At 38.7% G+C, this 14,425-nt stretch overlaps 1 protein-coding gene across 2 annotated transcripts in view; it reads left to right on the top strand.

Annotated features, from left to right (window-relative positions):
- TRMT9B (tRNA methyltransferase 9B (putative)) overlaps positions 1–14,425 on the top strand; it is a 105,407-nt gene that overhangs the window by 49,995 nt on the left and 40,987 nt on the right. Inside the window, exons 1-2 of one of the 2 annotated variants that reach the window (XM_041463025.1) lie at positions 12,228–12,239; positions 13,421–13,428. The exons of the other annotated variant lie outside the window; for it this stretch is intronic. The gene's annotated coding sequence lies outside the window, so the exon portion shown is untranslated. Of the gene's footprint in view, positions 1–12,227; positions 12,240–13,420; positions 13,429–14,425 lie in introns of those variants that run through there. 2 annotated transcript variants of the gene reach the window in all.

The following is a 14,425-nucleotide window of genomic DNA, read 5'->3' on the forward strand; positions in this document are numbered from 1 at the left end:
AGAAGGAGGAGAAGGATCTGCTCCAGGTGCCAGAGCTGTGATCCCCTGCAGCCTGTGGTGAAGGCCATGGTGAAGCAGCTGTGCCCCTGCAGCTCATGGAGGGCACAGGGGTGCAGAGATTCACCCACAGCCCGTGGAGGAGCCCCACATCTTCTTGAAGTATTGTGCCCTGTGAAAAGGGACCCATGCTGGAGCAGTGTGTGAGGAACTGAAGCCCATAGGAAGGACTCACACTGGAGAATTTCATGGAGGACTGGCCCCCCCTCCCCTCCAGGAAGGACCCCACACTGGAGCAGGGAGAGGACTCCTCTCTCTGAGGAGGAAGCAGTGGCAGAAATGTGTGATGAATTTACCATAATCCCATTCCCCATCTCCCTGTGCAGCTGAGAGGGAGGAGGTAGGGAACTGGGAGTAAAGTTAAGCCCAGGAAGGAGTGGAAGGTCAGGTGAAGGGGTTTTTTTTCAGGTTTTGTTTTACCTTTCATTGTGCATCTCTGATTTTGATGGGTAATAAATTCAAGTAATTTCCCCAAGTGGAGGGTTTCTGATCCATAGTGGTAACTGATGAGTGATTCTCCCTGTCCTTATGTCAAGGCACAAGCCTTTGATTGTATTTTCTCTCCACTGTCCAGCTGAGGATGGAATAGACAGAGCAGTTTTGCTGGGCACCTGGCATCCAGACAGGATCAAACCACCAGAGCTAGTTAGACCAGTGTGGCAGCATTCTGCATGATTGGGATCCCTGCACTTTGGAAATAGCTCACCTGAACTCTGTGCCTTTCAGTATCTGGATTACAAAAGAGCTATTGGGTGACAATTGCTCCTAATGGCTCTTAGCAAAGGTTGGATCCAAAGCAAATGGTTTTAGAGAAGTGTGCTCCACTCAGCTGCCTAAATAAACTCTGCTTTTTGTTAGTCTCATTAGCAGTCCCAGACATTTAATGATTCGTTTGCTTCTTCCTCCACACATGTGCTTCCTTTTCATCAGCATTGGCACACACTGCACTCTGTGGGGAAGTGCAGATGTTTGAGATAACTGGCAGTGTAATAAATGGAATTAACTGGCACTAAAATGGGAATGCTGGACAAAAAGATCCGTGAAAACAAAGGATGACTGGCCTTCATGAAATAGTAACAATTTGAAAATAGAACTTCTTTTTAGCAAAATAATTTTCATGACTATTTCCTTTGATGGAAACTTACTGGAATAGAATTTATTTCTGGTAAATGAGATGTGCAACTACCCTGTTCCATAGGGATATAGCCATTTCAGTCCTTTTAAGGTCCAGTTTCCCAGCTCTCCAAAGGTATTAGTCGTGTGAACATCTCTAGTTTTTCCATGAGAGCACTCACCTGGTGTTCCTTCAAGTGTACCTAGTCCTTAAGGTGCCTTTCAGGGCCCATATATGCATGGTACTGATGATCTGCCTCATAATTGGCTCTAACTAGAATGGCTGAATCTTCTAGCACCTATCTGTGGTCTGCACAGCAGAGCCAAAACCATCATTACATGCACCAATGCCCAGACTCTTTCCCCCACTGCATGCTCGTTTGATACTGGGAAAGAGCAGGAACATGCAGCAGTGACATCCAGCAAGGAAAGAGACTGCTGTGACTGTGTGCTATACATGTGATGATTTTTAACAGCTTATGTAGACTGTAATGTGTCAGCAAGAGAACTCAAGCATAGCAGGAGAAGATGTGGTTATGTCTTAGCAATATTTAACTATACAGTACTTAAGGGAGAGCAAATGAGAGAACTGTGAGATAACTTTGGCAGTGACATTGAATAAACATAACTATTTATGGAATAAATATGAAAATGGCAGTGCATGGCTATAGCAGACATTAGCAGCATTAGTCTTTGATCCATGAGCAGCACAGTGTTATGGCAGCAAATTCCTGAATTGTCCCAATCCATTAAGTTCTCAATATCCCTCCCTTGGCATTCTGGGGCCACGGTCCTGGCACCTGGTATGTTGAGAGGCCCTAGGTGGCTGTTTATCAGAGTAACCATCGATTATTAGTTGCTGGGATCTTCAACACTGATCCTCTTCTGCTGATCCTACCTTGGTGGTCTTTGTCTTTTTATACCTTCAAGGTGCTGTGACCTTCTATACTTCTCAGTGTATACTTCTGTAATCTCTCAGAGAGATTATTCATTGCTTCTGTTGAGTCAGTTCAATCTAAAGACAACTGGTTGATTGTTGGTCATCATGTCCTCACCCTGCAGCTGTTTTCCAGCAGTGACGATTCCATGAAATCATTTCTCTGTCCTCATGCCACGGCAGTCTTAATGGCACTGTTATTGCACTGTTTTCCTGAATTTTATTAATGGCCTTCAATTGGAAATGTTAAATTACTTTATTTTAGATCAGCATTTCCTGTACTGAGATCTTGCATTTGTGACCAGCTGTTTGGTTAGTCCTTATGTTGCCACAGTGCCAAATATGTTTGTGCAGGGTTAGTGAAGTTACATCCAAGCCAATCTTGACTTAGCAGTTCCCTGTACTTTGCTGTGGTGATTTGTAGCTTTATGCTGAAGTCTTTCTTGGCTCAGAGAGGCCTGGCTCAGCTTGGTTATTCTCAGCTCCCTGACACGTACCCAAGGCCCACTTGTTGTTTACAACTCTGTGAGATACTCCTCTGCAGGTGAGGAACTTTCCATTTCTCTTTGTTGAGCTCCATGATGTCCTGCCAGATCCCTTCTCCAACCTCTCATGATCCCTCTGAAAAGCAGCCATAACTTCCAGCATATTGACTGCTGTCCTTGTTTTCTCTTTCTACTGCTTTGCTTTTTTTCTCCTTTGTCCATTTTCTACATTTTTTTAGGGTGTGCGACCTAAGTAAGAGAGGCCAGTTGGCCTTTATGGCAGGGAAGAATCAAGGGTCCCTTCAATGTACTGGCATAGTGACATCCCCCTGCTCTGTGGTGGAAGAGCAGCAGCCTGAGATTGCGCTCAGAGCTGCAGTGCAGGATGGTAACGAGAGCTCTGCAAAAGCCCAGGTGTGGTGTTGGATGCCACCTTCACCATGGGAGCTGTGGCTGCTGAGGAAGCACTCCTGTCTTGGGTGCTGGGCTGTGGACATGCCCACCAGTGTCCTGGGAAGATCACTGTGGAAGCACTTGGACAAGGAGCTCCTGTACTGTATACACTTGCCATGACTGCTGAGGGCAGGGGAAATAACGGGAGCACTACCCTGTCTGAAGCCCCCTTGCAGGAACACTGGATTGGAAATGTGTCTTCTTCATGATCTTGGTACATTTAGGCATATGATTTGACCAGAAGGCTGTGTTGTTTGAGAGCCCACACAGGGTGTACCCTGATGGTAAACTGCTTAACACAGCTCCACTGTGATGATTCTGGCAGCAAATTTACTGGCACAAAGCTGCTTGTGTCGTGGATTGAGTTGAGAGGTGTAATAAGATTTCTTGGCATCAACTGACCCATTTCTGGGAATAGATGGATATGTAAAAATGAGTGTTCTGTGACACAAAGCTACTGCCAGCTCATCACTCAGGACCATTCAGTGACCTTGCATTCAGATATTAATGGCCCAATAGTGGTTATTCTTCAGCTGGTGGATAATAATTTCTTTGCCCTCCACCAACCCTGCTCTGACTGCTGGTGATGTGACATCTGACCCACTGTGCCATGGCTTTGGGACTGGGTGGTCTTGGCCTGTGCAAGGCTGAAGCCAGCAGTGACCATAGTCAGTGACCATAGTGACACGACAGTCCAGCTGCCAGAGCATCCTCCAGAACCCTGCTGGGGCAGCTGCTCAATACCACCAGTCAGACCACCACCATACCATGTAAAGGAACCTCATTTTTTTCACTCAGAGGAAATTAATATAGTAGTAAGACTGCTGCATTTTGTTATTTTATCAATTGATAATATGTGATTAATTATTATTAATTAAAACATTAATTTTTCAGTTATTATTACAACACACATAAATGCACAACATATTAATTATTTTAATTATGAAACCTTAAAAATTGTATTATTTTAAAATAATTGCAGGTTTGGTAATCAAGAAAAAAAGTGGAAATTTCTGGCTTATTCCAGTGAATAAAGATAGTTTATAAATTGCACTACCCTCCTTAGAGGAATTGCTTATTCATTAAACATTATTAAAAGCTGTATTTCACCTTTTGAGTACCTAAAAATGTGAAAGTGATAATACAGAAACTGGAAATCTGTTATGGAAGTAAATTCTTAGTCTTGCAGCCATTAGGACTGACTACTGAGGAAGTGTTTATGTACTGCTATCAGTATATTGTATATAATACAGATTCATAAATCTGTTGAAGAATGTAATTCATCATAACATTTATTTTATGTAATACAGGTGAGCTAACCAAAGTAAAAAATAGCCCTACAAATAAAACAACCCAAAGTATTCAAACCTGGAGTAGTTCATTGATCAGATTTGTCACCTCATCCCACAAGAAAACTGTCTGCTATCATGATTTGGACAATCTGAGGTCACCTTAAGTTTGCACTAATGGAAAGAAAAAAGTATATGGAACTAGCTGGCATTTGTGGATTAATTAGTTAATTTATTAGCATAATACAATTATGATCCTGATTCAGCAAAGTATTTTTTTCAGCAAAACATGTCTTACCTTTCACCATTGTCACAATGTAGTCAATACAGGTTCATTGCACTGTTATGTATATAAACACCTTCCCAGAGGACTCTTTATTTTTGATAAAAATATCTTAAAGAAAATAATTTTTCTGTTGTCATGCTTTAGACAGAATAGCATTATGCCAAAGCAAAAATGAGATTAAACTGTTTTTTTTTCAATCAAATTGAAGAAAACCAAATGAACCAGTATTACATAGGACAAGAAACAAGTTTGGTTTTCAAATGTTTCTGCTTTACTGAATGATGGCAGCTAAAGGAGCAGATATTAATATTTTGCAACCTTTTAACATACCAGCAATGATTTGTAAACATTGCATTATACCTTTCCTGTTTCAACCCTCGTTGAGCATCTCTCATTTTTCAGCTTATACATTCTTCAGAACAGGATATGTTTGCTCATTGTCTAGAACAAAGGGGCTCTTGATCTTAACTGGGGCCTTTGGCTTCTCTGGTAATCTAAGCTATTAGGGAAAAATAGCCTACAAGACTGTTTGCAGTATCAGCAAGGACATTTCAAAGGCCATTAATGCCAGCTAATGTTCATGTATCACATGAGAGGCTGCTATTACTATGAAGTTAAAAATGGCAGTAGCAAGATATTATTAAGCTTATAAAATTCACTTTGCTCTTATGGGCTAGGATTTTAATAACATCAAATTACTAGTTTACAGTCTGAATATTCTGATCATATATTGGATAGTAACTTGGTGGAAATGTGTGGGTATCTAACGTCACTTCTGTTTATCCCTTCCATCACCAGTGACCTGCAAACTCCAAGCATAGAATCCTTTAGGGGATTCACATCATTCTTGATGTATGGAATCACTCTCTGCTCTTTAAAGCTGTATCTAGTGGTTTAGGGACTGTCATTCAGGCAAAGGCAAAAATGTTGTTCTTCCTGCAAAAGGAGCAGACAAATGTAGGGTTGTTAGAGTTTCATCCTGTGTGCTCTGTTTCTTCTTTAGTTACAGGAAATATCTAAAATCATAGGCACTGTGATGGGAAATTCAATTTAGGATGGACAATACAGTGTACATAAAGATTAGAAAAAGGAAGCAAATATAAATTAATTCAAAGGTAATGATAATAATAAGCAATAATGGTAAAATGACTGTCTATAAATAACAGTTAATCAAATACTGTTGTATATGCATATGTCATTTTGTGTCCTTACTGTCACAAGCTGTTGATTCTGTAGCTGTGTCCCTTCTGTAAGTTCTTCTCTACATGAAGATGCTCTCAGTATTGTTTAAAAGTCTCCAGCTGGGCTACACCAAGCACATTGTTAGCTCAGGTTAAAGCATGCTCACATTATCTAAAAATTTGGAAATCTTCCAACAGCCTTCTTTATCATTTTTCCAGGGAGGTAAGTAAGCTCTCATGTTGTTGATTTAAGTCACTTAATGTCCCCATAGAGTGGACACAGTGAGGTTGCAGTTGAGCAGGGACTTAAACTGAAGAACTTGTTGCCAGGCTGGGAAGATCCTGGAACTCAGATGCTCTGTGATGGACACATCGTCCCTACTCGAATCAGGGTAATCACATAGGACTGAATTTCTTCATAGTTAGTGGCTTATTTTATAACTTTTTTTAGTGATCTTGGGGTTTTTACCTCCTGGTATGCTATCTTTTATCCTTTTAAGAGTTTTCCTCCTTTCTTCCTTTCCAAGTTTTATTCTTTACTCACATCTCTTCTCTTAAGTCCCCTTCAAAGTACCACCTGCCCAGGAATCATACCTTGCTGGGAGAACTCATTTTGAGCTTTCTTTTTTGGTAGCTAATATAGTGGTTATTTCTTAAAGCAATATTTTTTTTTTTACCCCACCCCTGATTTTTTCTTTTTCTGTAAGGAGAATATGTAATTATTTGAAGAACACAATATAAATATTTGACAGCTGGGATTTATGAGAAAGATCAGCTTCTAGGTGATGTGGCAATATGTAATTTTGGAGTCCTGAATTCCTCTCCTCTACTCTCTATTTTGCTCAATAATTTGTGACCGGGCCCTCTGTTATCATAACTGCTTTTCTGTGATAATTGTAGCTTGTTCAAGTTAGAGCAGTAGTAACAGATAGGAAGAAGCTTCCAGATTTAGCCTTCTTCAGAGACAGCCAGCTAATACAATGAAGGCTGAATTTATAGCTAGGAACTTATTTTCCAGTTTTAAAGGGCACTGTCTTGTGCAATGCAGTTCATCTGGGTACTTGATATATACAACTTACTTAATGAGGAATGTCCTGTGAAGAATGATACCATATATCTTGTCCTTGTCTTGTTTAATTTGTCACCCAGAGGCATATTCAGAAGTCATGTAAATTTGATGAGGAGGAATTGAATCCTTTTTTCTCCTCAGTGCTCCAGATAAAACAGCTGGGAGCATAGGGATGTTATTACTAATAAAGGAATTGAAGAAGAATTTTTTTCTTCATGATAAGCCAGCATAAAATAAATGAAATATTATTTAGCTAGAGGTTTATGCAAAACTCATAACTGCAGTATCTGAATATCTGTTTAACAATGAAGGTTGTCTTGAAAATGGAAAGTCCTCTTATAATGATTTACAAGATAGTAAATTATTTGTTTCTTGCTAAAATCAGTACCCAGAAATAGAAGCTTGCACATAGCACAGCAGGCTAGCTTAGATGTATTCACAGGCTGAGTTCCTGTTGGAGCAATATTAACACTGAGAGTAAATAACTGAAATGTTAACTTAGAGAATAAGTCATTAAAAATGCCATTGCATGAGGTAGCCTCTTGTTTGTGTACTACAAGGTAGTCTACATGGAAAAGTTACCATGGAATGGTGAACTAGGCTGTGAAAGTTGGCTTGCCAAGCAGGTTTACCTTTATGACACCCTAAAATGTTTTCTGCCTTTTCTCTCATAGTCTGAAATTCATCTCCAGCTTCCTCAATTTTTCTTCTTTAAGATCAAATTAAAAGAGGAGATAATTAATTATACAAATAGCTATAAGCATTAGAATTATTGGTGTGATAGCCTCAGCTATAATTCATAAGAATCTGACATGATTTTCAAAAATGTGTCTGTATGTCACTAAGGCTTACTCAATATTGTTCTACAAACAAGGCATTTGTATTCTCACAAATAAGTATCATCCTTTCAAGTTCATGTTTCAGATATCACATTAATAAGATAAATTATAAAAGAGATTAATTTTATGCATATTAGGGACATTGTAACTGTTGCCTTCTTTTACATGAAGTCATGTCAGTTGTGAAGCCCAAGTAGCAGGAAAGTGAAATGAGTTCTGTTCAACTATTAGAACTCATCGAGCAATTAGATTAAAAAAAAAAAAAAAAGAAGTATTCTTCCAGGTTCAGCTTTTGTTTTCTTGAGTAAAGAGAAGGAAAACAGAAAAAAAAACTTTGAGAGCACTGATTTGTATATAAAGTATATGAGTAAAAATCTGTATTTTGTTGTGATTATGTAATGGGTTTACATGAGATATTTTCAAACATTCAGTGAAGTTTTTAAATTGGAACCCTGACATTTGTCATATGTTTTTTTTACTCTGAAATAGAGAGTCAGTAACTGCCAGGTGAATACAGGATTTCAGCTTACACAGGACGGTCCAAGTACAGTGACAAGAAGGCTTAATGCTAAAATCTCCTGCACGTTTACTTTTTTCAGTTGGGTGTTGAAAAGAGCAATTACTTTGTGAAACTCACCTAGATGAGGAAAAAAATGCCACATGTCCTAACCTGATATTTCCCATGATTGGAATTTTCTTGTCAAAGTACTCCTTTATCATCTTTCGTTCTGGCTTACAGAAGTAATTTATTTCTCCTCTCTGTATTCTTAGAAAAAAAAAAAAAAAAAAAAGATGGTGTTCCCTTACTTTGGGACTGATACTGGATGATATTGTATATAGAGCAACTCTAATGAGTTGTTTTGAGGCAGTGTAACAAGAAGCAAGGTCACAAGGCTGCTGGATTTCATCACTGAATAGCACTGTCAATTTTTAAGGCACAAAATGACATTGCTGTTCAAGATTAACAGAGGATCCTTACAGGAGAGAAATAAAGAGAAGTAAAATACTGAGCTTTTGGATGTCTGTAACAAATGAACTGGAGTTCCTAGAGGCTGCTTTTGTTTTATCAGCAAGAGTTCACACTAACTGCCAGTATGTCTGAGGAATGATTTTCTATTATGCAAACCAAATCTGTGAACCAGAGGTGTCCTTTTAATATTTATACAGAAATTGTATACATGTTACATTGTTTACAAGGAAATTTCCTCTAAATCTCTGTTCAGTCTTCAGAATTATGCCCTGTAAGATGTTTGGAAAATGCTAAGAGCAAGTAAAATTTCTTAGTGAGACAAATTCTTTCTTGGGGGAAATCTGTCCTGCTTTAAGAGAAGACCTAATGCCCTCCTTTAGGTCTGTACGATATAGGAAAAAAAAAAAAAAAGAAAGGGGTAGATGTTTTGGAAATACAGGAGTAGTTCATTAAAGTCTCTCAAGATAAAGATATGCAATGTATTTTCACAGAATTAAATTAGGGATGTAATATTATTTGTCTTGGAAGACAAATGAACCACTGTGGATGAAGTAATTGAGAGGTGAGTTGGCAATAATCATATGCCTGCTGAAAAGTAAATAAATAATGTATAAACATGCAATTTAAAAAATCCCTCCTGATTTGGGGCTATTGCTCTTAGAAAGCTAATAGAGTAAGTATCCTGGGAAGAGCACCAGTAAAGAAAAGGCTGGTGAGTAGCCAGCTGATGAATACATGTAGTGTTTGTAGTGTTTGTGATGAAAGACAAACTATCTTTTGAGCATTAATCCTAAAGCAGCTGTTACCTTGACAACTGCAGATAAGGGATGGTTGTAGTGTCCATCTCTCCAGATTCGCTTTGAGCTACTAATAAAATATTAGAGTAGCTTGTCTTTTTAAAGTCTTCATGTGGCTTTCCAAAGATTTGGATTGATCTGTTCCTGAATGGCAGTTTTGCATACAGAATTGGATTTGGGGAACCTGACACATAGGAAAGACAAGCAGTTATTTATGAGGTCATCTAACTTATTGGCTGCCTTAGTGGGAAGACTGTTACGGAAATAAAGCACATTCTGTTTCTGTGCTGTGTTTTGCAGGTCCTCAGGCTGTGTCTGAGTGCACCTTGAGTTGTGTCACTGGAACACAGGCACGGCTGCTGAGCTTCTGGCCTGGGTGGGGTCAGAGGTGTCTCCCTGTGGTGTGAACATATTCTGTCCTGCCTGCCTGCTCAGGTATTCCACTGCATCCCCCATGCTGCGTGGTGGCAATGTTCCCTGGAATGCTGGCTGGGGTCCTGGTGGAAGAAAGCAACCACAGGTGGCAGTGTAGCAGAAAATATCTCTTGCAGCATAATCATGTGAATGCATCAATGCATCAAGAAGCAAGTCTTATTTTAAACTGTACTCAGCAGTGGCTCTCTCAGTAGTCTTTTTGGGACTATTCTAGGTCAGCATGGTGTGGTTGGTGAGCCCTCAGAAGGGATAGGAAAAGGCCACTTTGGCATTTCACACTACCCTAAGAGCTGACTGCTTCCTCCTGCTCCTGCTCATAGCCTCACAATTAGAGTACAAGCCTGTGCATGTTTCTGACCCTGCTTCTGTGGATGTGCAGCCTCACTCAGATCTGAATAATGTCTTTGTGTAATATGGAGGGAGTGTCTTACTTGGAATTTGGGTGATACTCATATGATATACAAACCAAGTAACAATGTCTGTATCTTGATTGTTCTTGTCAACTCTGTTAAAGGAAATATAATATTAAAACTTCAGATTTTCTGTGTGCAAACTGATCCTTGAAAATGATCCTTGAAGCTGTTGTTAGTGCTCCAAATTGGATTCCCAAGAAATTCATCAAGGTTGGCAAGACTACAATTTCCTACTTACATTGCAAACTAATATTTTTGGGTATGCTAAAGTTTATAGTCAGTATGTAGACCCCTAAAAAGAGTTTTTCCTTCAAAGGTCCTCAGGATGTGCATGTGTTTTGTCCATTCATTTGTTTACTGAAAAGGAAAAGGAAGTTCAGCAATAGAGATTGGATTTTGATAGTGAATTTGTGTCAAATTATACAAATATCCTTCTGTGCCTTTTAGTCAATTTTCCTCTATGGAAAATACTTGTTAAATCATGTACTTAGTTCTATCACACTCTGATATGTATTTTGATGTTTATCTTCTCTAGCACTGAGGTGTTATGTTTTCAGCTGATGTACATCCAGTTACTTAGCAATAGAACTTAATGTCTTCTATATTAATAGGATTGTTGGAAAGTGTGAACGGTCCTTTGACAGAGCTATTAAGTCAGCCCTGGAAGCTACAGCTATTTTTATACATGGGAGATAAACAGAGAGGAGTTTAATATTGATACTGAAAATTTTATTCTGATCCGTAGCACCTTGTGATTTATGGCATAGCCTTAGGGTATGAGCTCAACAAGCTGATCTCAGAAAATTGAGTAGCTGCTTGCTCAGTTCAGGCTTTTGTCCATATATTAACTTCTTACAGTTTTGTGCATTTTGTGCATGTGTGTAAGTGTACCAATGTTTTAAGTTTTTGTTGCAGAAAAAATTTTTCAATTCCCCTCTTTTTGACAGCAGAAGAAAAATATTCAAGATGCAGGACTGTGAGATTATTAAAAAGCTGCAAGTCTTATTCTTGGCAAGGAAATGAAATTATAAGTAAACACTACTGACATATTCATCAGTTTGATTTTTCTCTAAGACTTTATAGAGCAGAAGAAAGGCTTCAACAGCATTTGCCTATTTAACACTGCAGCTGTTTCTGGTTCGGAGAACACAATACAGAGAGTTGTCAAAAATGACCAATGAAAAATCGAGACACGTTCCAAAACATTGTCAAGAGAATCAATGAGGATGATTTCCACTTTCTGGCCTTCTCCTTGTCTCCTGGGATCATCTGCCTGCCATCATCATCATCATCATTTTATCTGGCCTTGTAGGTCTCCTGGACACTGAATGTGCTTTGTTACCAATGTATTGGAGGTTCTGGTCAGTAGGGGGATGACAACATCTCTGGGTACTGAATAGAGAAAACTTGGACATACAGTGAATGGCAATTTGAAGGAAGTGGGGTAACAGCAAGGCTCATCCTGAGTTGTAGCAAGTGTTGGCAGGATTAGTACAGTCAGGAATATATACAATTAGACACATTATATCATTTGACACAGAGCCAGAGGAACAGATCTTCCTCTGTGTTACAATACAGTAGAAACTGTGTAACACTTGTAGCAATTTCCTTTGCAAGAAAAAGAAAATTTGGAGAAGTAGTTACAGTATTTCCACTGGCCTTAGTTCAAGATGGGAATAAAGAAAATTAGTATCACCTCCTTTGCTGGGTCACTGCAGAACGCTTTTTGGCATTCTAACAAGAGCACTTTGGTTGCCAGGAGACAATAAGTTAATTTTGGAAGGTAATGCCCTCCAAGCAAGTAAAGCCAACATTCTAGATCAGAGTAAAATCTAATGCTCCGTAGCTAGAAGATTGCCTTTTAAAAGGATTTACCTCTCTACATTACTGATAATAAACAAACTGCTGCTGCATTGTCTGTTGCTGGCAGAACAAAATCCTGAACAGTAAAGTCTTAGGGTGCTGTTAGGTAATCAGCATAAAAATAATGCTGCTGCAGGCGCATCTAGGTTAGGCCATCTGCTAACTATGCTGGTACATATGTCAAATGACAGACTGCCAAAACTATTTTTCATGATCTTAAAATACAAGGGAGACAAATGAAATGTTACAGGGACAAATTCAAAACAAGTCCACAATTAATATGTGGCATTAATTTCACCATATGGGACATGGCAACCAAAGGGTTTTGGGACCCTAAACATTTACTGATGCTGTTAAAGTCTATACACAAAACCATACTGACACCTCAGAGTGGAAATAGCAGCAGAGCAACGTAAGAGACACAAGAAGCTGTATCTCTGACGGTGGTGCCAACTGTAGCAGTACAGAAGCATTTCTCTTCAGTCTAGCTGTGAAACTAAATCTTCATGTATTCAAGCTCAAGGTTGTCAGAATTATGGAGAACTCATGGAAAATGAATATTTGAAACAGAAATCACTCATGAAATAGTTTGAGCTTTTCTGGGTGGAGATGGGATTCATAATTGTAGGGACTGGTCTGAACTGAAAATCTGATTTGGGAGAATGATTAAATAGGCAAATGGATTGCAATGGTCAGCACATAGTCAGCTCTGATATTGAACAGTTTTGACACAGTTCAGGAGAGTTTTGCAATCAGTGACTCATGCAGTACCTGAGAAAGTTCAAATAAGTTAAGTTAATAAAATCTACCTGACTGCTAAAATGATTTTAAACTGACAGTGGAATTACAGTATTTGCAGAGAAAAAAATAGTGAGGCCTCAGAGAAGAACTGCAACAGTTATTTGAACATTAGAGAAAATGTCTTATAATGGCATAATTAAAGATTATAAGATAACTGAGAGGTGACTTGGTTATGGTACATAAGTTCCAGGAAAATATCATCAGGTAGTAATATTCTCTTTCAGTCTAAAAAAATTACACCACAAACCCCAGCATCTGGGAATAAAAACCAAGCAAACCTGTAATCAGATGTAGAATCAGATTTTTATCAGTGTGGGTGATTAACTTGTGCAATGAAGTGGGTGCTTTATGAAGTATGATATTTTGTGAAACATAAAAGGGCTTGTTAGAGAAGTAATGGGTCTTGTTAGAGATGTAGATAAAATGGCTTAGTCTGTGGTGTCCAGAGGGGTGTGATCAGATTTCTTGTGGTCTCTGAACACTGTACCATAAAATATTTTTAAAGGTGTTTGAGCTTCGGTTGAAAACTTATAATGGTCCACACATCCAGAAAGATTGAAAACTATGTGACAGAATGCTAAACTAAAGAAAGCCAAATTCATAGTGAGGTAATATCTTTTATTGAAAATAGGAAAATACAGTTGTATCTATATTTAATGTATAGTCTAAAATACCTATTTTAACTTCAAAGTCTTGAAGTCTGAATATAGTAATTATATTACATTCTTAAAATTGTTGAAATTTTCACAAATAATGTGGCAATTTTCAACATTAATTACAATGTAGTTTTTTAAGCTTCTGTTCTAAAGTACATCTTGTGTTTCAAACACATTAAAATAAATAAGAAAGCATTAAATTTATATTTGTAATAGATTTGTGAGTTTTCAACTGCTGATTTTTGAACTGGTGTAATCATGGTGGCTATTTTTACATGAAAAAGAATTAATTGATGGTTCTTGTTATCACAATACCTTACTCCAGATAAGGCTCTTAGCCTAGAAATTACCAGTTCCAGACAAAGATTGCCAGAGCAGCCAAATTGACAGCTTTGATAGAAGAGAGGGAGTTTGATGGATAGCAATGAGGTGCTGCAGTGATGCTCTGTGGTCTGCTGGATGAACAGGCCATAGGACTGTCCTGAATGGCCTCCTCTATGAACTGGGGGCTGGGGGGTGTGTGAGTTATAAAGGTGGACTACAGCCTGCAGGAAATGCAATGTGAGTGCTCTCCAGCATTTCTTTGTGGTGTGTGCATAACTGTTTTTGGGCCCAGACAGATGAATTGTTTTACCTCAGGCACCCAACCTGAGTGTTGCTGTGTCAGATGTTACAGGGCCTGCTCACAAGCATTGCTTGGATGCTGTGTTGCTCGTGAATGTTGTGTGACCACTTATACAAGAGTTGGAAGCCCACAAGGTTTTTAGGATGAATAAAGAGT

Source organism: Pyrgilauda ruficollis, unplaced genomic scaffold (genome assembly GCF_017590135.1).
Source record: "Pyrgilauda ruficollis isolate IOZ18807 unplaced genomic scaffold, ASM1759013v1 scaffold1, whole genome shotgun sequence".
Taxonomy (NCBI): domain Eukaryota; kingdom Metazoa; phylum Chordata; class Aves; order Passeriformes; family Passeridae; genus Pyrgilauda; species Pyrgilauda ruficollis.